At 35.9% G+C, this 23,873-nt stretch overlaps 1 protein-coding gene across 2 annotated transcripts in view; it reads right to left on the minus strand.

The window, feature by feature from the left end:
• GRID2 (glutamate ionotropic receptor delta type subunit 2) overlaps positions 1-23,873 on the minus strand; it is a 1,443,376-nt gene that overhangs the window by 991,646 nt on the left and 427,857 nt on the right. The gene's annotated exons all lie outside the window — the stretch shown is intronic.

Raw genomic sequence — 23,873 nt, forward strand, 5'->3', positions numbered from 1 at the left:
TTCTTCATGAGGGACTAAAACCCTAAGGCTAAGTCCTAGTTGAAAGGGTCTGCAACAATGAAAACATCTCTGCCTTATTCCAAACATTGTCTCTTTCATCCCCTTTCACTTCTGCTTTCATAATTTAAAAGTCTTAAAATTGTACTCTTCAGAGAACCTAAAATGATGCAATGAAAATGGATATTTTGTTATAACTCTAAACAATAGACAAAATACCTGTGAAAAAAAAATTTAGAAGGAACCTGAATATTTTTTTAGCTGATCTTAAATTGTCTCATGTAATAAAGTTATAGATAGTCCATTTGAAAACAATATTTAAGAATATTGAATTAATTAGTAAAATATATTATTTTTTTAATTTGTACCTTTATTTATTTTTGAGAGAGCACAGGTGGGGGAGGGGCAGAGAGAGAAGGAGACACACAATCCCAAGCAGGCTCCAGGCTCTGAGCCTTGAGCACAGAGCCTGACGCGGGGCTCGCACTCACAAACGTGAGCCCATGACCTGAGCCCACGTCAGACACTTAACCTACTGAGCCACCCAGGAACCCCACTAAAATATATTCTTACTCAAAACATTCAAGTCCAAAAACAAATACATGAAACTCAATGATTAATGTTAGCTGCAGAAAAAAAAATCTGACCATTATGTCAAATCATACACTCACAACTTTTATCACTACTTCCTCTAATGATCAGTTTCTAAATTGTTCTGTCTTGGATTTTACATGCATGAAAACTAGAATGCATGATACATTGTGATTTATTTGTAAATTTGCTTCCATGCATCACCTTCTGTATGTAGATGACATTCTTCAGTAATAAAATGGATATTTTTTTTTCATTTTTATACCAGAGTAGACCTTATGAACATGATCCCTTCATCACAGTGAAAGAGCTAAAGAGAAACAAAAATAATAATAAAGCAAAGATTAGCAAAGATTGCTGGCTAGCTACCCAATATTATTATAAATGACAATGTCTCCACTGAAAAGACTACGTTCCCATCCTTCCTTCATACTAGGAGTGGCCAATGAGATGTAAGTTGATGTTACTGATAGTGCTTACTAGAGAACTCACTAAGAGATGGAAGGTATCTGGCAGATAACCTTTTCGTCCTTCTCCCATTCTTTATATTCTGTTCAAAAAAAGGATGTCATAGTTAGAGATCCAGCCATCTTCAACCTTGAGGATGGATGAAATGTGCTAATTATGGCAGAGCAGAAGATAACTTGTCTTAAAATGTTTTTATGAATTTAGGACTGCTAACTTCTAGATGAAATTTTTAAATATAGGCATAAACTCTCCTGCATTTATGTTCTATAGTTGAATTTCACTATTAAATTTATGAATGTTTCCTAATTGATATAGAGAACGATGAGGATTTACAATAGGATTTATCAATATTCACTCAAAACATTATTTACGTATAAAGATCGTATGAAAATGAAAGATGATGAAGGCAACATATTTCAGCCAGAAAACATGCCTTATATAATTTGGTAGAGGTAACCAAATATAACCTAATCCCTAACATCAACTTCATTCCAGAGAGGACACTGATTAAAGGTCTCACGCACACACACACACACACACACACACACATACATGCATGCGCACGCACACACACACACACACACACACACACACACTTTTAGATTTAATGCAAGTAGATATTTTAATCAAATAAAAGTGTTACCAGAAATGTTAAATAGTTTTTCTTAAGCATTTTTAAAAGTTGCACATCATTCATATTAAATGAATATTTACATTTTTGATATTAATTTACATCTTATACATAGAGAATTTTAAGTGAATGAACAGAAATAATTTTGGGGGTAATCAACAGGAGTGAAAGGTAAGAGTCCTAGTCTGGGTATCAGAATTATGAGATGGGTAAACTTAAAATGATCAATTCACTTGAGGCTTTCTGAGGGTTACGATTTCTTATAAAATGAAGGATTACAACAGATTATGTTCAAAGCATGAACCAGCTTTAAATTTCTATGATATTCTGAAGATGACTTAGGTAAAAACTATTAATAATAAGCACCAGATGGGAAATGACCTCTACCCATTTTGGGAACATAATTAAATATTAAACCCCATGCTGCAATTTTCCTATTTGTCAACTTAAATGATGGAACTCTTACATACCATAATTCTATAAAGTTATGACTGTCAAATTTTTCAGATGCCCATTTGCTTATGTAAGTAATGTATTAATATTTCAGGCATACATAACAATTAGTATATTAGGATTGAATACAATTCTTGTTTCTTAAACTTGCCAGTGTGTTGCAGTCACTTGAGGTCCTTACTGATCCTCCTAAACTCTCTGAACCTGTTCAATTAGAATGTCCTTCATAGACAACCAGGTATCTAAGTTTTTAACAATGGACAAAATGTTAGGTTCAGGGGAGTTAGGAAAATATTAGGTTAAATCATATAAATTCCTTTGAAAGATATTAGGGACAGAAGGTTCAGCAATTCATAGAAATATACTACCAAAAAGTTCACGTACCAATAGCAGTAATTGAAAGGAAAATAATTAATATTGACAATTAACAATATAGAATGCAATAGTAGGTTGTAAATATATAATCTATATATCATATATTTCTCTTTGAGGTGATGAAAATATTTTCACAGAGGAGGAGAACATGAACTGAATGTCCTAATTCAACACTTCATGAGCATGCTGACTGCAAGGGGAAGCATTCTGGATTTAATAAGTATGTGGGGCCATTCTTCACATTGTAGAATGTGTAGCGGCATCCCTTGCCTCTACTCAATAGATGCCAGTAGAATTCTTGGGATGTGAAAACAATAAATGTCTCTAGACAGGGAATATAAAATAGGCCCTCATATTAGTATGCTAGGGATGTCATAACAAAATACCACACGCAGGACGGCTTCAACATCAGAATTTTATTTTCTCACAGTTCTGGAGGCTGAAAGTCAAAGATAAAAGTGTCCGTGGTTTGGTTCCTCCTGAGGCCACTCTCATTGTCCATCTTCTCACTATGTCCACACATAGGCTTCTCTCCATGTGTTTTCTACACATCTCTGGTCTCTTTCACTTTTTAGGACACCAGTCATATTGGATAAGAGCCCCTCCCTTATGACCTCACTTGACCTTCATTATCCCTTTAAAGGCTTTATCTCTAATATGGTCTCATTGGGAGCTAGAGGTTCAACATATGAAATTTTAGTGGGACACAATTCAGTCCATAACACCCTTTTTAAGAAGCAATGTTATTAAGAGGTAAGGTTAAAAAGAAAAGCCATATCAGATCCTTGAATATTACACTAATGATTTAATATCACCCTTGGCAACATATGGGGAGACACTGAAAAATTTTAAGCAGATTTGGACTTGGATGAAAAAAAAATCTGGAGATGGTGTGACTGATTTGAAGTCCACACACTAGTATAAAATACCATAAGTATCTGAACTTAGTAGGAATGGAAAAGAGGAGAAAAATTAGGTATTTACTATTTTTTAAAAAATTTTCTAGGTCAAACAGGTAAATTAAGGAATTAAGTCAACATAGTATTGGTAAATCTGATAAACTGTTAGAATCACAGAACCTTAGAACTGAAGAAGATTTCAGTACAATTTATACAAATGTCCCATGCAATGCAGGAATCTCTTCAATATTACAGATGAAGACTTATCTCTAGCCTTTATACAGACACATTGGTGTGTGGACAACTCACTTCTATACTGAGAAATTTATTCAATTTTTAAAATTATTGGTTGAGCCAAATTTTCACTCACTGCAATCATTTTTCTTAATTATGTGATGAAATTGTTTCACATATTAAAACCCCACTCAGTATTTGACATCACTTTATATATACAAAGTTTTCCCTTGCTGTCTTTCATAATTAAATCTACAGAGCTCAGGGACATACTGATAGGCTACCTTCATTCACATATTCCCAGAGTGAGTTCAATTCATCATTCACTTTAATATCCTAAAGTTTTGTTGTTGTTGTTTTTCCCACATGAAGGCAGTGGAGCCTCTTCTTTTATATTAAGTGCTTATTTCCTGCTAGCACATATTATTTTGTAGGTTGCTTTTAATAGAAGTTTAATTATAAAAATTAAAAACTAGCAATGGACAAAAAGTCTAGTTCACACTAACCACTTTAACATGCAACTAAATAACTTCATGCTCTTCTAGAACACGCACCTACACACACACACACACACACACACACACACAGAGCCACCCTTGTGAGTGTCCACATGGGAGGCAGTGTATGTGTGGAAGATGTGTATCCAACACTAATTCTTTAATTATTATACTTAAGGAAAATAATTACTAGAGATTCTTTGAGTAATAGTGAGCAAATATCACTATATAGTATCATAAATATGGAGCCCGTAATTTGACCTAAAACATACAATATAGGACTTAATTTTCATATACCAGTATACCAATCTTGTCAGAGTAAAAGCAGCCAATATTTCACTGGGAGTTATTTCTTATGAATAAACTACTTGTATCACACATAGTACTGAACATATTTTGAAAGCTAATCATCATTTTGATGAAAGACTAAACACACACACACACACACACACACACACACACACACACACACACCAGTTCTTTTCCCTCAGTAAATCTAAAAGGAGTAAAAGCTTTCATCTGAGATCAGCAAAAACATATCAGTTATTTCTTTACCAGATCACATGACATTCCTATAGCATGTCAGAGATTAATTTTCTAAAATTCTCCTCAGTGTGGTAATTTACCTACAGAGTTACTAATTTCTTAAATATAATATGGCATTAACAAATATCCTTTATATGCAATGACACTAGTAGCTTTAAAAAATCAATTCTTCTTTTGCTGTGAACATCAATAGTTTTCTGAACCTGGACACAACAAATGAACAGTGTGGAGGCTGACAGTTCTGACAGAGGAGGTTCTGACACTGTGTTGAGGCCAGTGATTAATCTGATAATTAAACTAAACCCATTTGCTGTCCAAGATTTTAATATTAAAAAATACAAGTTATAGAAAAGAATAAAAGTTATCAGAACCTTGCCCAGTAGTATGCATTTTGCTGCAAATTGTATGCCATCTAACTGGGTTGCAGAAACAAGAATCACATGGAAGGATGCACGGAAGTATGGAAGTATGCAGTCTCATGTATACTGAAAAGATTCAAGTCTATTTGAAAGACTAATAGGGAAAAATAAGTTTTTAGTTAAATTATGATGATGTGAAATTTTAATTTGTTATATCAGGATGACCTCTGTAGGCACAGATCTCTTCTGGGAGGATAGATACATAGAATTTATTTTCTCATTTAGAGACGAATACTCCGGGCCTCAATTTACTTGTAAAAACTTGGTGGTTTATGAGTCTGAAGTTTTGGCTTGGTTTGGCCAACCCTTTTGCTTCTAGGAAATGATGATCAAAGTACAAATCTATGAATCTCCTGCAAAATAATCAACCAAAGGCATTGTTCATAACACATATTCATGAACTCTACCTGAGTACTGAAAAATAACTCACTCTAAAATTTGAGAACTGTTCAGGAATTCTTAAGCGTTATGACTAATTTGAAGAAGAAAGTGCAAGTAATTCTGAGTCCAATGATAACTCAGAATTTACCAAAATACTGTGAAATAGAGTGGGATAATACTGATATTGGAGGGATTTGGAAAGAAAATGATCAGTAGCCTTACAGGCTAAGATTGGTCTTCCCGAGCCCAGCCTCCACACAAACCAGAATGAACATTAAATGTCATTTTTTACCTGTAAATAATGGATTAGGACACTGGGTTAATGAGATTTCTTCAAACAGGAATCTCTGGCCATATTAAACATGACTAGAATATTTATAAAAAATCTGGAAAGACTGCAAATACCTTGAGAAACTATCCATTCTTTCACTCCTTTTTAGTACATGAAATAATTTCATTCTCAATGAACATTATAAATAGGTAATACATAGTAGCATTCTCTATCAATGATACTATCTATAAGTATGCCAATAAAAAAAAGGACTAAAAAAAAAGGTACAATGATGAGTTTCCGCAAGATCCTCACCTTACGAGGCTCTGTATGATCTAAATCCTGCCATTCTGTTCTTCTTGGGCCACAGACTGCTGACATTTTGTGGATCCTGTCACCTACTTCCCTTTGAATGTTCTCCTACTGCCCCTTCCATCACCACCTTCCTCCACACACCCCCTTATCTTAGCTAACTCCCTCTTTTCATCTGGTTGAGCGTAAAGAAAGACCTTCCATAACTACTTCTACCACTGCCTTGAGGAAGCTAAGTCCAGGCCATTTACATGTTCTTACATCCTGTGTATTACCTCTTCATAGCATATTACACAATTAAAATTACTTAGTTGTATTTGTTATTTTTGTAAGTTTATTTATTTATTTTGGGAGAGAGAGAGAGCACAAGCAGGGGAAGGAGAGGGAGAGAGGGAGGAAGGGAGAGAGAGAGAGAGAAAGAAAGAGAGAGAGAGAGAGAGAGAGAGAGAGAGAGAGAGAGAGAGAATGAGCAGGGGAGGGGCAGAGAGAGAGGCAGAGAGAGAGAATCCCAAGCAGGCTCCACGTTGTCAGCATAGAGCCTGATGTGAGGCTCTATCTCATGAACCGTGAGATCATGACCTGAGCTGAAATCAAGAATTGGACACTTAAGAGACTGAGCCACCCAGGCACCCCACATACATATGTTATTTTAATATATCTCTCTATTGCTTGCTTACAAATTAAAAGAGGTCAGGAATCATGACTTTCTTGCTTAATCTCATTATTTCAGCACTTAAAAGTATATGGCATATAGCAGGGCTTAAATCATTTTTGTAATGAATACCTGTGCCACTACATGTATAACTAAGACATGATGATTTGTTTGGCAACATTTTAATGGCACATATGTTGTAAAGTTATTAAAAAGCCCTGAATTATAGATCTCAAAACATAACCAGTAAAATCGGGTTTGTTTTATTACCAAATGATTGTTAAATGGCTAAAAATGTCACTATGGCCTCCTTAATAGAGATCAGATAAAAATTAAAATAACTGAAATCATGTAACTTTTTCATTTGAATATATAAGAATTATTTAAAAGTCATGATATTAACTCATCTCTTAATTTACATAGTATTTGACAGCATATTACATATTTTTAATTAGTGGTGATATCCTCAGTCTTATGTACAAAACTTAGGCTTTTAAGGAGGATAGAAAGATTTTATACTCTATTTTACACTTCCTGAGCAAAGAAAAGTGTCTTAAAATGCTGAAATCTCACCAAAAGCTCATATTTGTTTAAAGAGATGTGTGATACTTTTCTGTAATAATAGTTCTGAGATGGCTACTGCAGCATGAGCACAGGGTCGATAAGTAAAATACAATAAAGTGAAAAGATATAACTGGGCTTGTTAAATGATTTCCAAATCCTAGTATCCTAGGGAACTACAATATAATCTGTGAAAATGGATTTGATGTTTCAAAAGACCTTTCTGCTATGTTTTATTTCAGCTGATGCCTGAATAGCATTTCAAAGGGAACTACAATGCAGTTAAATATCCACAGTTCTATATCCGTGTTCGTTGGTGTTTAGTATAATTCAGAAACATACAGAAGTAGATTGATAATATTACAGACTGTATTGGCAGACATTTCATCAATTAGATTTTCTATCATATACAATGGATATTCAATAAGTATAGGTGATATAAGTGAATAAAAGTGAAGGAATACGCTGCTTTCAGATCATATAAACTTCCTTTGTGTCGAACTAACGAGGAGGTGATTTTTCTGGTGTGACTTGACAGGGCATGTAAATTAGCCAACAATACGGAGCCTCAGAGGCTAAAACAAGGGAAATTTCAGTGGATGCTGAAGTTCAGGGAAAGTAGCATCACCTTTCAATAAGGTAAGAATTGATGTGTATGCATCAGTGAAACCGTGCTGTTCATCATAAAAGAGGTCCCAAGACAGAAATAGTAATATGGGCTTTTGCATAGCACTATAATTTAAAGTCTCTACTTTTATTTTCCAGACAAAATGTGGGAAAATAGAGTTCAGCATGTTTCAAATTGCAGGCCATCTTAGACTGCACTATATTATGAAGAGACTATGGGTCCCAAACTTAAAAGATGTACAATCTTTAACAGATAATTTTTCAAAGTGCCTCAGTTTCGTTCTTAGTATAATGGATGCATAGCTACAACACACAATTGTGGAAAGAAATAAATTAGAGCGTTGCTTATCAATAAACCCAATATCGTAGCTAAGATACAGCATGTTGTGTTTTCAAGCCCTTAGTTTACCTACCATGTGACAATTAGAAAAAGCATGCCACTGCTGCCCTCCCTTGTATAAAATTCCTTTAACTTTTTCTTAATGTTTATTTATATTTTAGAGAGAGAGAGACAGAGCACAAGTTGGGAGGGGCAGAGAGAGAGGGAAACACAGAATCTGAACCAGGCTCCAGGCTCTGAGCTGTCAGCCCAGAGCCTGACACAGGGCTCAGACCCACGAACCATGATCAAGACCTGAACCAAAGTCAGATGCTCAACCGAGTGAGCCACCCAGGCGCCACTGTATAAAATTCCTTTAGAAGACTGAAGTCTCAGTGTTGACTGAGACTGCATAGATTGCAAGCAGAGAAAGAGGAAGGCATAAGAAATCAAATACAGAGGAATAAACAGAAAGGTGAGGAAGTATTAGAATAAAGGAGAATATTATGTATAAATAATACAAGATTAATAGTGTTAGTAAACACTGAACTGGTTCCAACATTCATTTCACCTTCTTTCTGTGTGCCTTTCTGTACAGCAGAGTCTGGAAAGGCAGAAACTCCCTTGCTGTTAGTTTTCAATGACAGTTACATTCTGCCAATCAGACAGAATCACAGAAGGTTTAGAAGGGAAAAGGGCAGAGGTTGAGCTTTTCTTTTTAATCGCAAACATAGTCATGAGGACATCCATTTCTTTTTCAGAAGCATTAGGTAAGTTTCCAGTGTCCCATCATCACTTTTGTAGGTGAGAAGGAGCCAAGACATGGCAGATTGACCTAAGTCTGGTATGGTTCTGAACCCAGCAGTGGTAAAGGTAGCTTTCGTATCATTGTAGTTTCTTGAGTGTAGTGGTTCCTAGACTGTAGAGGTATGCTTAGCATGGCACTGTGGAGTGGTTCTGAAGTCAGGGGCTTTTCATCATAGAAAAGACATTAGATCCCCTGGGGTAGCTCCGTTCAGTGGGGGTAGTTTTGTGATTCATTCCTGACAGCTCAATCTACAATTCTTCCTTCAACCCTATCAAGGCATTTAATAACCTATTAAAATTCTTTTCTTCTTTTTTTTAAGTGTATTTATTTATTTTGAGAGAGACAGAGAAAGCACAAGTGGAGAAGGGGCAGAGAGAAAAGAGGGGAAAAAAGAGAGAAACCCAAGTGGGCTCTAGCACAGAGCCTAATGCGGGGCTTGAACCTACAAAGCCTTGAGATTATGAGCCTAAACCGAGAGTCGGAAGCTTAACCAACTGAGTCACCCAGGTGCTCCTAAAAATTATTTTCTATTTAAACTAGTTAAGTGGATTCCGTTGTCTGAAACTAAACCATGTAGATAGAGATTCTCATAAAGTTCCACCAAAGTTATGAACACGGAGGAATTATGTAAACAACCAACAAGTTTGACTATTTGAAAGATAACAATGATGTGCTTAAGTCCTACTGTATTTTTTTTCTTAAAACAACATATTTTCACTCAAATACAAAGGGATGAAATACAGAAAACGATCACTAATCACTCCTCATTTATGCTATACCAGGCAGTATACAGTGATAGAAGAAAAAGTAGTTTGAGTTAATCTACATAGAGAATAACATGTCCACTTAAGTATAAAAAAGTATGGCAAACACAAAAAAGAAACAGAGTGTTCTAGTAACACAGAAGAAAGGGAGAGTAATTGTGTGTCTGGTGATGAGGGAAAGATAATAGTACACTTTATGGTTATAATGATTGCCGTCGTTGGGGAACAGGTTTCATAAAGTGAGATCCACACAACTAGTTTTCTGAGATTAACAGATTCTCTAGAAAGAAACGTCTCATAGTAATATGTTTGGGAAAACCAGGTTAAACCAAAATATATTTTATTTTCCTAGGACTCTTTAGAGACACTAATAGCTAATGCACCTCAGGTATTTCCAAGAAAGGAATGCAATCCACAATATTTCATAATTTTTTTGACAACAGAATGCAGTTTTCATGAACTATCTGTCAGGAGTACTGTTCTAAGGAACATATTTTGAAAATAAGATGTGGCATAAGGTAAATAAGAGAGATTTTTATAAATACAGAAAAATGGACATTGTGCATGTAAAAGCACTGAGAAAAATCAGACCAGGATAAATGCCCACTGTTGTAACTAATTTGTTGCTAAACTGAAAAGTATTTTCAAATGCTATGCTAAGGAATTTGGACAAAAGTCTACAATCAGGGGAGGCCATGGGATTTTTTTTTAAGAGAGTGAGATATAAAGGAGAGCCACAGATTAGAATAATCATAAAGCATCAAGGTAACAGACATTACTACTAATCCTGATGGCATGCCAGCTCTGTAAACCAAAAGATAGATTTTTTCCCCGAAGGCAGAAGAATGATCAAAAACTTGATATGCTCCAAGAAAATGTGCAATGCTGCACACATACGCATATATATAAACACATATAACACTAGCAAAACAGAACTCTGTGAATCAATTTCTCAAAAAATTTCAAAAACTTCTCAGGACTTTCTTGAAAATGTTTTGGGGCCAAAAATAAAAACTACTTAATTTCATGCTTTGAAATAAAAGGTGTTCTTTTCAACCACTACTTTTTTTTCCAGTACTGCTCATTATGCCTTATTTAAAAATAAAAATATTTAACTTTATAGTTTTTTGAAGTATACAAATAACAACTATAGTATAATTAAGGGTGCCTGGCTGGCTTAGTTGGTGGAGTATGTGACTCTTGACCTCGATATTGGGAGTTCAAGACCCACGCTGGGTGTAGAGGTTACTTTTTAAAAATCTTAAAAAATACAATTATAGGGGTGCCTGGGTGGCTTAGTCGGTTAAGTGACTGACTTCGGCTCAGGGCATGATCCCGCAGTTTGCGGGTTCAAGCCCCCATCAGGCTCTGTGCCAAAAGCTTGGAGCCTGCTTCCAATTCTTTGTTTCCCTCTCTCTCTGTCCTGCCCCTGCTCACGCTCTGTCTCTCTCTCTCAAAAATAAACATTAAATTTTTTTAATAAAAAACACAATTATAATAATAATTGGAAAAATTCAAAAAATAAACATAGCTAATAATTATTTAATGCTAAATATATGTCAGGTGCTATTTTAAATATTTTTTTATATAGCAACCATTTTGTCTTCAAAATAATCTTACGAGTGGGTACCATTAAAACTTCAACTTTATGGATTATGAAACTCAAGCTATGGAGAGTCTAGTCCCTTCCTCAAAGACACTGATGTCTGATAATAGGCCAAGCTGCTGTAATAAAGAGATACAAAAATACAGTGCCTTGAATAAAATAGAAATTTCTCTCCCACAGGCAGTGTAGAGTTAGTCAGGTTAGGAAAGCAGCTTAGTTCTACCAGATCATCTGAGACTCAGATTCCATCTATCAGTAGTTCTGTTATCCTTAGGGTGTTGCCTTCATTGGCATGGCTTAAGCTAGTTTTTCACCAGCATGTCCACATTCCAGCCCACTGGAAGGGTCTAAAAGCAGTGGAAGGCAAGGCGGTGCTCTGAAAGAACGAGATCCAGATCACTTTCTCTCACACCTCACTGTCCATAACTCAGTCATATGATTTTTTCCTAGGTCCAAGGGAAAATGAACAATTACCAAGAGGGAGTGAGAGAAAATGAATTTTGGGGACAATTAGCAATCAAAGAATCCTAGTAAATTGCCTGGGGTCTCATCTACTAATTATTAGAGAGCTGAGATACAAACTCAGTTCTATTTTACTTCTCAGCTGATACTCTAAAACCAACCAGTGAAATAGGCACAATTAACCCCAATAATATATGCCTATTTTTGATCAAAGTGATTATCTCTTTTAGGATCAGCAACTATCCAGAAGCATTGCAAGATACACAAACATGTCTTTGGTACACATTGATTTTTTTTTTTTTTTTATCTCATTGACTACACTTTTCTATGATTAACAATGTATTACTCTTTAAATTATGTAAATGACTTTTAGAAAATCCTATGCTCTACAGATGTATTACTCCATTCAATTTGTTTACTGATACAGTTGTCATCCTCAGTGAAATTGTCTTTTTATTTAAAAGAGGTTGAATATAAAGTCTTCAAAAAGAATGATCCTTTGTGACTTTTTCTGGGAGAAAATTTAATTTCACTTATGTTGTTTTAAGTTACAATAGCTTTTCCAGGAAAAAAAAAATATACCTCTATAAATCAGAGGATTAGCTGCATTGACAGTACTCCATGAAACCTATTTCCTGGAGCTTGCCAGTCAAATGTTCCTCAAGCTTTCAGTAAGAATCAGTATGCAAATCAGATAAGTTATGTATAATAAGTTAGTCTCTTTCTAGGTCAGTATCTATAGAAGTGCATATCAAAATAAAAGTTCTCTCTTGAATCTCACTAAATTTAAATCTCAGCAGAGAGGCAAGGATCAAACAGAGAGGGCCAAGATCAAATTGAGAATAAAGTAATCTTGTACATCCCTTGAGCTTCTACTACGAGTGATGATAGCAATCAGAGGGGATGTCTCTCTTGTGCTGGGAGCTGAGGGGGATAAAGTGAGGGCACCAGTCTTTAGTGCTCTCCATCTGGATCTTTTCATAACTACTAAAATGTACTTTAAAAATTTCAGGTACATTAGTAGTGCCATAGGGAGTTGAAAGCTCTTTTCATACCATTTTATCAGTCATTTGGCTGTATCACAGGTCACTCTGTTTCTTGTATGCTACAGTAAACCTTTACCTAAAAGTGTCAGTCTGACTGTGAGAAGCTATCAACTATCTGCATGGTTGACAGGGCTCCAAGAAAAAAATACTGTCTCACACACCAAACAAGCTCTCTGCTTCATTAAGTACTGGCGACAGCCCTTAAAGATCAATGAGAACTTCCAAATGCATTTTGTTTATCCGTACCCACAACATGGTATTTATAACAGTGCATGTAATGATGAGCTTGCACATTGATTTTTAGTGAAAAATAATGCTCAAATTTGTAAAATTAATTTGCTTTTGTTTCTGACCTTCCTCTGAAACCAGTCCCCTGTATTCTACAACTTCTTAGTCCAGATTCTTAAATCTCTAAACAAACAAAAGCAGATGTACTGACAACTGACACTATTTTTATTGAAGTTTACCTAATACTGTAACAAAATTAGTATAAAATTGAAATTATAAGCAGGTGCTTTTCCTCAGAAGACTACTTCAAATAACACCAAAGAGTACAGGAATTATTATTTAGCCCTATAAAATAACATCAAATTTTACTACTCTTTAGTTTGTAAGCTTTCCAATCTCATAAATTTTTAAAAGTGTTATAAAGAGGTGATGAGATATTATAATGGTTGTCATGCATATGCAAGCAACATGTATTGTGTACAAATTCTTTTAATAGCTTTGATATACTTAACTAAAATTATTACAGGAAATTTCTTGTCTCCTGGACTTTGGCATTAAGACCTTTAAATCCAATCTCCTTGGCTTGATTTCCACCACAAATACTCTGTGAATTAATTTATTCAGATGTTCATTTACTCAACAAATTATTTAAACAACTACCTGTCAGGTACTGAGTTAGCACTGAGAATACAATGATGGGCAATAAAGACATGGGTCCCACCCATGTCTTTTAGTGCTTAATAAAAGAGACAGATATCGATGAAATTCTTATACATATATAAAATTACAAATTGTGCTGTTTCTATAAAGAACAAATATAGATATTAATTACAGGGCAAAAATAAGTTGAATGATTTAATCTGCAACTAGAGAAGGCTCCTTTGAAGACATAAATGAGGCCCCAAAGTTTGCAAGAATGATGTGTGAGAGGGTAGAGCAGGAAGAAAACATGAGCTGATACAGAAAGATGAGAGAGAATGTGGTAATCTGAATTAGGAAGCAATGGGCTACCCACATGCTTACTTTCCAAAGGCCAAATTCAAAGATCTTGAGCATGTGCTTCAGTTATTTAAGTAGAAGGAGTCTCAATCTGTGGTCCTTCTTCTTTGTACTTTTTTTTTTTTTTTGAGATGTTTCCCTAATCATTCAGTAAGAGAACTACTTAAAAATCTTTGACTTTTTTTTTTCTTTTGATTGGGCAAATGAAGGCCCAGGTTAAGGAATACATTTTCTAACCTCCCTACAGCTAATCAAGATCATGGGATTCAATATTGGCCAATGCTGTGGTGCTGAAGTGCCATGTGTAAATTCCAGGAAGTCTTTAAAGGAAAGGCTAGAAGATGGAAATGAGAGCTGGAGTACAAACACCCATTTTGGAACATGAAGTGATGCCATGTGCAGAGGATACTGGGGGGAGAATGATCTAAGGAGTCTGATTTCTTGTCCACTCAACTTTACCAAGCCAAACTTCCTGACTCTAATTTTTTTTTAATGAAAAAAGATATAAATACTTATTTAGCTTTTGCATTCCATTCTCTACCCAGCAGCCAGAGGGATCCTTTTAAAATTCAAATGAGATTATGCCTCTGTTTAGATTCCAAAAGTTTTCCAATCTTACTCAGAGAAAACGCAGTCTCTAAAACCACTTTGAGGTTCTCTGTAATTCGGTGTTATCTAGCAACTCTCACATTCTTTTGTGGCCTTGCCACCACATTTGCTCCCTTTCTAGTCCTTAAACAAGAGCAAATGCCTTCAGGGTCTTTGCATTTGCTATTCCTCTCTTAAAAAAGTATTCCCCTCAATAACCCTATGGCTAATTACCTCACTCAATTTCCATCCCTTCTCTCTCTCTCTCTCTCTCTCTCTCTCTCTCTCTCTGTTTTGTTTTGTTTTGTTTTGTTTAAAGAGAAAGAGTGAGTCCAAGTGAGCCAGGGAGAGGGGCAGAGTGGGGGAGTGAGAATTTCAAGCAGGCTCACTCTCAAAGAGGAGTACCATTCTGGGCTGGATCCTGGGACCTGAGCCCAAATCAAGAGTCAGATACTCAACTGACTGAGCCACACAGGCGCCAACCCCCCCTTTTTCTTTCATCTTAAGTGCCTTCTGTGACCATTCTAAATAAAATTAGATCATACAGAGCACTCTGCCTCATCAAATTTCTTCTTCTGTCTTATTTTTCAATACCTACCACCTACTGATATCCTTCTTTCATTTCTTCCATCCTTCCTTCATTTATGTTCTTTCTCCTACCATTAATTGTAAGCTTAGAACAGTGACTATATTCTAGAAGTTAATATATAAAATATTTATTAAACACATGAATAAAAATCCTTATAATGTTCACTCTAGTCCAATATAGGTATTATTACAACAGAAAAAAAAGTATTGACAGTTTTAGATCCTCCTGAAGTCTACTGAGAATATTTTTCAACTACTTACCATCCCCCACCCCATACCTATATAACACTGTACCTCAGTAACACTGCTATAGGGAACTTAGTAACACTGGTTCAAAGGGAAAGAAATAGTATGTAAGTCAGGAATTTGGCATTTTCTTGATTTCAGTGACACAATACCTTTCTTAGAACCCTCAGTTAAGGAAGTGGCTGATTTCAGTTGAGTTGTATTTGATCTCTCCTGACCAGCTGTGCTTCCTTGAGACAGAAGAACATGGGGAGGAGGAAGGAAGTAGAGGAGTTAGTCTATTCATATTTCAAAGCCATTCCCCATGAGCCCTGCAGTTGTCATCAGAGCTTAACGCTCACACAGTGTCCCTTACACTCCAAGGACCACTGACACAGGATCAGTGTCAAGATGTGCAGCATGAGAGCTTCTTTGAAGTCCGCATTTTCGTGGCACGTAGACACAAAATATTTGGTCACTTTTGACCTCAATAACCCTTGAAGCTGTGGGCTGGAGCACATGTGAATTGCCTAGTATCATCATGAATACTGTGTCCTGAAGATTTCAATTGCTATTTCTTATGTCTGACTAAACAGGGCTATGAAGAAACCAGAGCACAGAGTTAAAATTAGGAAATACAGTGAAACAGTATAAATAGCTTGCTTTTACTTTCCCACTCTAATTTAATCAGTAGTTCCCTATTATAAAAGTCTACACAAGAACAGTTAATCACAACTTATAATATAAAAACTGGAAAGAATTTAGAATTTGAATCATGTGATCTTTCTTTAGCATGGATACATTCTAGCATGAGGCAGACAGAAAACCAATTCTAGAAATCCTTTTTTTCTCACTAAGGTTTGCAATGATCAAAGTTTAGATAAAACATAATTGACCTAGTATTGAATCTAGTTAAAACAGGCATTAATTCAATAACATGAAATAGAGTTTCATGTAGGATTGCCAGACAGTGGATTTAATTAATAAGGAAAATTTAGCCACTTCCCTACATAACCATTTGCCTAGTATAGTGAATACTTAAAGGCTATTGCATCATATTAGTGTAAAACCTGTCTTTTTAATGAATGCTAGTCATAGCAAAACTTGATCATCTAGAACCTCATGATCAAGTGTACTCATAGCTCTCTGTAAATTTTTTAAGAACAAATTAAGCTCAAAAATGTCATTGCCTAATAGCAGATGTGATTTTAAAAGCTTGAAGAATAGCATAATATAAAAACGTGCTTTTTGGTTTGCTAAGGTTCTTTCCTTCCAGCTGCCATAGGTTGGGGACCCCCAGGAAGTGGTCTATGAAATGCAGATATGAATAAGGGAAATTTATTTGGGCATAGTTTCTTGGGGCCAACACCAGTCTTGGGGTGTGTGAGGAGAAGGAACAGGAAGGAGCTGAACTAGAAGTGAGGCTGTGTACAGTCACAAGGAGCTGAACTAGAAGTGAGGCTGTGTACAGTCACAAGGCCTTGCCCGATGTCAAGGAAGTTCTGATGGTTCTGGAGAGTTTTCCTGGGTGAAAGGGTTGTGTCTTTACACTCCCATGTTACCAGTCATTGGATGTTGGCTGTCCAATGAAAGGGAAATAACCCTGAATGAAGCCTACCTCAGGCAAAGCATTTCCCAAAAAAGGGAAATGTATGCTTGATAGCACAGATGATGCATATATGCATATATAGAATATACTTAATACTACCTCTTAGTATTAAAATTAAGTATATTGCATACATTAATAGATTTAATTAACTATTTAGAGACACACATGATATAAAAATCAAGAGCAATGAATATTTACAAAGTGAGGAGGCCATCACATGGGAACTTTTGGAGAAAGTACCTTTCTATTTGATTTAGAACTATTAAAATAGGGGCATCTGGCTGGCTCAGTCAGTAGAACATACAACTTTTGATCTCAGGGGTGTAAGTTTGAGCCCCATGTTGGGTGTAGAGGTTACTTAAAATCTTAAAAAAAAAGAAAAAAGAAGAAGAAGAAGAAGAACTAGGGACGGCTGGGTGGCTCATTCTGTTAAGCATCTGACACTTGGTTTCAGCTTAGGTCACTATCTCACAGTCGTGAGATCAAGCCCAATGTCAGGCTCTGGGCTGACAGCACAGAACCTGTTTAGGGTTCTCTCTCGCTCTGCCCCTCTGCCCTGCTTGTGTGTGTGCTCGCTCACTTCCTCTCTCTCTCTCTCTCTCTCAAAACAATAAAAAATAAATAAATAAGAACTATACAAATGAACAGGATTTTAACATGAGGAGATGAAGGAAAAAAATATTTACAGTATAAAGAACTCTGTTAGCAAAAGTATGCAAATATATATGGAATGAGACCTAAATGAGCATATAGAATGAGCAACAAGGCCAGTCTAACAAAAATATAGATTATATAAAAACAAAGTTTGGAGATATAATGTTATAAAGGGAAGTTGGTATACATTTGAAAGCTCAGATTTTGTTGGAGATATTACTGATCTCCACTGAAAGATCACCTTCCTGTTTATTTATGAATAGATGGAAGGAATGACATTTTAAGACATGACCTTCTCTCTAACTATTATAGCCAACTGACCTTTCCCAATAATTCCATGTGTTCTCTAGAATCCTGTCCCTAGAGTAAATAATCAAAATGTTTGCTTTTTCTGGTGGGCCTCTTGACTGGTTGTTATTCAAAGGAACTAAAATTTTTAAATTAAATAAAAGCCATTTCTTTATTGGTCCTTCTGGAAAGAGTAATTTATCTTAAATAGTCCATATTTATTTGGTTTTATACTAGATTTTTTTTTTTACTTTTTTGTTGTTCTCCAAAATACAGTTTTAAATTAATACGCTAAATTTCACACTTGATCAAACTAGGACCACTCTTCACATCTATATAGGTTAAGTCTATCCCCTATGGACTCAAGTGATAGTGAAACAAGAGTAAATACTTTGGTTAAAATAAAGAAAGAAAGAAAGAAAGAAAGAAAGAAAGAAAGAAAGAAAGAAAGAAAGAAAGAAAGAGAGAGAGAGAGAGAGAGAGAGAGAGAGAGAGAGAGAGAGAGGGAGAGGGAGGGAGGGAGGGAGGGAGGGAGGAAGGGAGGGAGGAAGGAAGAAAGAGGGAGGGAGGAAGGGAGGGAGAGGGGAAGAAAGAGAGAAGGGAAGGGAAGGGAAGGGAAGGGAAGGGAAGGGAAGGGAAGGGAAGGGAAGGGAAGGGAAAAGAAACCTTCATGGCCATAAAGATGCTACTATTAAGTATTGGATTCTGAGTAGAATAACTGCTAACATTTGTTGTTGATAGATAATTTTATTGATCATTGTCCAATTAAGAGATTGCACATTTTTAAGGGATTTATCCTCTTTTTTTTTAAGTTTATTTATTTTTGACAGAGACAGAGTGTGAGCATGAGCTGGGGAGGGGCAGAGAGAGAGGGAGACACAGAATCCGAAGCAGGCTCCAGGCTCCAAGCTGTCAGCACAGAGCCTGATGAGGCACTCGAACTCATGAACTGTGAGATCATGACCTGGGCTGAAGTCAGACGCTTAACCGACTGAGCCACCCAGGCACCCCAAGGATTTATCCTCTTTCATCTTCGCAATAATAATATTAGTTAGGAACTATTTTTATTCTAGTGTTTCAGGTAAGGAATTGTTGGGGTTCCTCAGTCAGTAGTGAAACCCAGATTTGAACTCAAGATATTTATCCTAAAGATATCATCCTCATTGGGTACACTAAGAAGTTGAGTTTACATATTAAGGAATTTGTCCTGTCAGGCCTGTTTGACTTCAAAGACCACACTTACTAACTATTAGGCTCTGTGGTTGCACACCAAATTTGTTTCACAAGAGTTAAGATATGTAATATATATTTATATATTAATTGCTACATGTAAATATGTTTTATATAAATATAACAATATTTAAATGTATTTAATAAGCGTATATAAATTCTGTTTATATACTTATATATACTTTATATACATATATACGTATATACTCTTTATATACATATACAAAAAAATACTTAAAGTCTAGATGTTGCAACTAAAAATGGTTCTTGTGGGTTTCCAAATAACCACAGAATATAATCCCAACTGAAAATCAAAAATCAGGTACTGATGTACTCTGCATCTCACCAATTCATTATTGTTTACTTCCATTCCATGAGATGAATATATTGCAGCTTGGTGTTCAAACCTCTAACACCTCTCCCTCTATTCTCAGCTGATGATCTTGACATACTCTTTGAAAAACAGAAATAATAGGTGCTCCTGGGTGGCTCTTTTGGTTGAGCATCCTACTTTAGTTCAGGTCATGATCTCACAGTCCGTGAGTTTGAGCCCCGTGTCAGGCTCTATGCTGACAGCTCAGAGCCTAGAGCCTGCTTAAGATTCTGTGTCTCCCTCTCTCTCTGCCCCTCCCCCACTCATGCTCTATCTTTCTCTCAAATATAACAAAAAAAATTATAAAAAAGAAAAACAGAAATAATCAAAAGAGAATATATCTCTTTTCCCAACACCAGATCTGTCAGTCTACATTTATAACTTTTTTATCTGCCCTCCTTATTGGCTTAATAAATATCTGTGTAGTTATCTAAGTGCATCTGGTGTACATGTACTCTAGATCACATTACCTGTTATCTAGTCAAGGGCTTAGGTCTTGCAGTTATCTTTTCTCTGTCTAGTATTATCAGTGTTCACCTCTGAATTAGTGTGAGCCTTTTTGTCTTAAATCTTCTTTTGCTACCATGTTCCTCTTGTGCTTCTTTGCTTCCCTTCATAGGAAAACATCTTAAAAAGGACCATCATATGTGTCAATTCTATTTGATTCCTCTCACTCCCGCCCTCATCCCCCCACCCCCGCCCCCATGTCCTTTTGTTTGTCAAGCTCCTCTCTGTTGGCAATTTGCCCCACTACTCCTGCTTAAACTTTCTTGCAGAGGCCACCAGAGATCTTTATCTTGCTTAAATCCAATGGTAAATCCTTTTCATCATCTTATTCAACTTTTCAGCAACATATGACACAGCTGATTCTTCCCTCCTTATTAAAATATAACTTCTTGGCTTCCAGAAAACAATAGTCTTCTGTTCCTCATCCTGCCTCAATGGCTGCTCCTTATTAGTGACATTTTCTGGCTCTTCCTCCTCTAACCACCCAACTCAGAAAGTTAAGAGCTCAGAGATGAATCTCTGGCCCGCTATTCTTCTTTATCATACCGTCTTCATAGATGGTCTCATCTATTCTCATGGTTTTACACATCACCTGTATGTTGATTTCCAACTTCACAAATTCTGAACTGACCATTCCCCTCAGTCCAAATTCAAATATGTAACTGATTTCTTTTCAGCTCTTCTTTGAAAAGAAAAAAGAAAACAGCAGCCCCTGACATCTGGGATGTTTCCATTTTTCTTGACATTGGCAACCATTCCATCAAGATGTCTATCCTCAAAGGAAATTTTGATTCTTTTCCACCATCTTCACAGATAGCACCCTTTTCATTCTAGGTCACCTTTGGACTAGACAACACAATGTCCTTCCCGCTATGTAGAAAATATTAAACTTTGTAAAAATCTGTGCCTTCTACAGTGTATTCTCCATGTAAAACTGAATGATTCTGAAAACATGTAAATATGATAATGCCATTGCATTGTCATTACTTAAATTCTTGCAATAACTTACACTTAGAGTTAAATTAAATATAAGATTCCTAGATGAATGGCTCCTGAGTACTTCGATGACAATATCTTAAAAGGCTTTTCCCCTTAACTGCCTTGTTTCATCCACACAGTCTTTCATTTGGTACATCATGCTCTTTCACACCTCAAGCTCTTTGCATCTTTTCTTAATGCTTCAGGAACGTTCATCACTCCTCACCCAGATCTTCACATGGAGGTTCCCTTACTTAATTCAGGTTCTTGTTCAAATGATTCTTCGAAGAGATGTTTCCTAGCAACTCTATCTAAAATGGCTTATTCTAACCCAGTTACTCTGTATTGCTATATCTATTTATCTATTTTATTTTTTGTCACAGTACTTGGAAAATGCGAAATTATCCTCACTAGTACTTATTTACTTTTCTATACAATGGTAGCATCTTGAAAGTAGAGACCTTCTCTGCCTGTCCTCACTATATCCCCAGTACTTAAAGCAGAGCCTGACACAGAAATTAATGCTATTTTTTTTTAGGAGAGAGTGACAATAGGTATAGATTAAATATCCCCCAAAATGGCAGAAACAAAGTTTAAAATTAATTTGCATATTATGTCTACTGGAGTTCAGCCAATAGCCAGAAGGCCAGTCTGATACCCATATTTGTGGTCTAGACTCCAGAGATAAGGCCAGCACTAATGGCTACTGACCACCATTGGCTCTACCTGCAGTTCATGGCCTGTCCTTAGACATAGCCTCTAGCTGTCACATAATGCAGCCCTCTCCACAGGGGATATATCCCATTACTTATGGTATAAAGCACAGACTGGGTCCATTTAAGAGTGTCACATGCACATATGGGAAGTAATAACAGAAGTGATACTATCAGGAGAATGAAATCCTTTTTTTTAAATTCACAATACACATAAAAGAATATATAAATTATACACAGGAGTAAAAGCAACTACTGTTAAAGGGAAAGATCACTTATAGAAACAAAAGGTGTACTATCAGAGAAAATTCTTTTTAATTTTTTTTTTAAATTTTAAACTCAAAAAAAAAAAAAAAGCTCACTCTAACTAAGTCCAGGAAGTTACTACCTTTTCCCAAATGGTCATTCTAAATCTGGATATGAAAATGCTATTTCAAAAAGGAAAAAAAATAAAATAAAAATAAATATAAAATAAAATGATATGTCTAAATCCACTGGTTCAAAAAGAGTACTCAAGTAGATCACACCCAAATGAATAATTCTTAATGATAAACAAAAACCGTTACATCATTTTTATATGCTGTCCCACCCACTGGTTTAATTACTATAGTTACAATAATTCATTTAATCCCCATAACAATGCAGTGAAGTCCATATCATCAGCATCATCATGGCCATTTTACAGATGAAGGCATAAATTATGTAATTTACTGATAGATTTAAGTTTGAACTCAGACAGTCTAATCTATAGCACATGTTCCTCACAAATTTTGTATTTCCTCTCACATGGGTAAACCCCTATTTTTTATGGCTGTCTATTTCCTACTACTGTGCTCCAGTTCCTTGGTATCTTGCTCCTCGTGGGGTAGATAGACTCCACGGACTTTTTCAGTGCTATGGGAAGGTCTGAGTCTTTTTCCAACTCACAATCAAACTGACTCATGAACTGTTCTTCCTACAATAATATAACAGCCATCAATGCCCTTAATACTCACAAGACTAGGAAATGTCCAACACTGCAAATTATGAAGCACACATCACATTCCCTCACTAGGGCAAAAAAAAAAACCTGAGGGATCTGTGAAGAAAATAAAAACACTAAGTATTCTATAATGTGTTGCATGGTTTGCCTGCTAACTTCTATAGAATTATCAGAGATGTTTACACATTAGAGAGACATGCATGCATCTTTCTTTCTCTTCCTTCCTTCCTTCCTTCCTTCCTTCCTTCCTTCCTTCCTTCCTTCCTTTCTAGAACAAGCACTGACAAAGTTTTCTTCATATTGTCATTTATTTAAGTATTGCTAGCATCAATACAGATAAGAGGCTTTCTATTCTATAGTTAAATAATGGAAATTACACCCTTTTAAAACAGCATCTGGTTTTCATAACACTCTTATACTTAGTCTGAATTCTCTTTATTTTTGCTTCACCTTCTTTCTTATGGTTTTCACACATTTGTTCATTTTGCAAATCTTTTTCACCACAGGCTTTTATACATGTGAGTTGCCATCCTTTCTCAAACTAAGTGACAGTAACTCTTTGAACTCTTCTTCAGGGGTCCTTATTCCAGGCCATTAATCATTTTGGTTGGCATCTCTGAGTCTTACACATGTCCATCCATTTGTTTTGAAATGTGGAAATTAAGTTGCACACTTTACTCATACTCGAACTGAGACTTGTGTTCTGATATTTGCACTCATCTCACTATGAAGACATTCAAGCATTTTTGTTGTTTGTTTTAAACTGAACAAATACCACTGTGTAAAAAATAGGGTGCATAATATATGGACTTTCAGGAAGATCACATTGCTCATTCACATTAACTGGTTTCAGACCAACCTGATCTGTGTCTAGTCACCTATTTTCTATTGCACTTATCCCTTTTGAAAACAATGTCATTTGTTATGTAACATTCCTCCAATGTTTCAAAGTCACAGGAGATCCTAGCTCTCTCTAGATTTTGGCAATTGCA

The sequence above is a fragment of the Panthera tigris genome, chromosome B1, assembly GCF_018350195.1.
Source record: "Panthera tigris isolate Pti1 chromosome B1, P.tigris_Pti1_mat1.1, whole genome shotgun sequence".
Taxonomy (NCBI): Eukaryota; Metazoa; Chordata; class Mammalia; order Carnivora; family Felidae; genus Panthera; species Panthera tigris.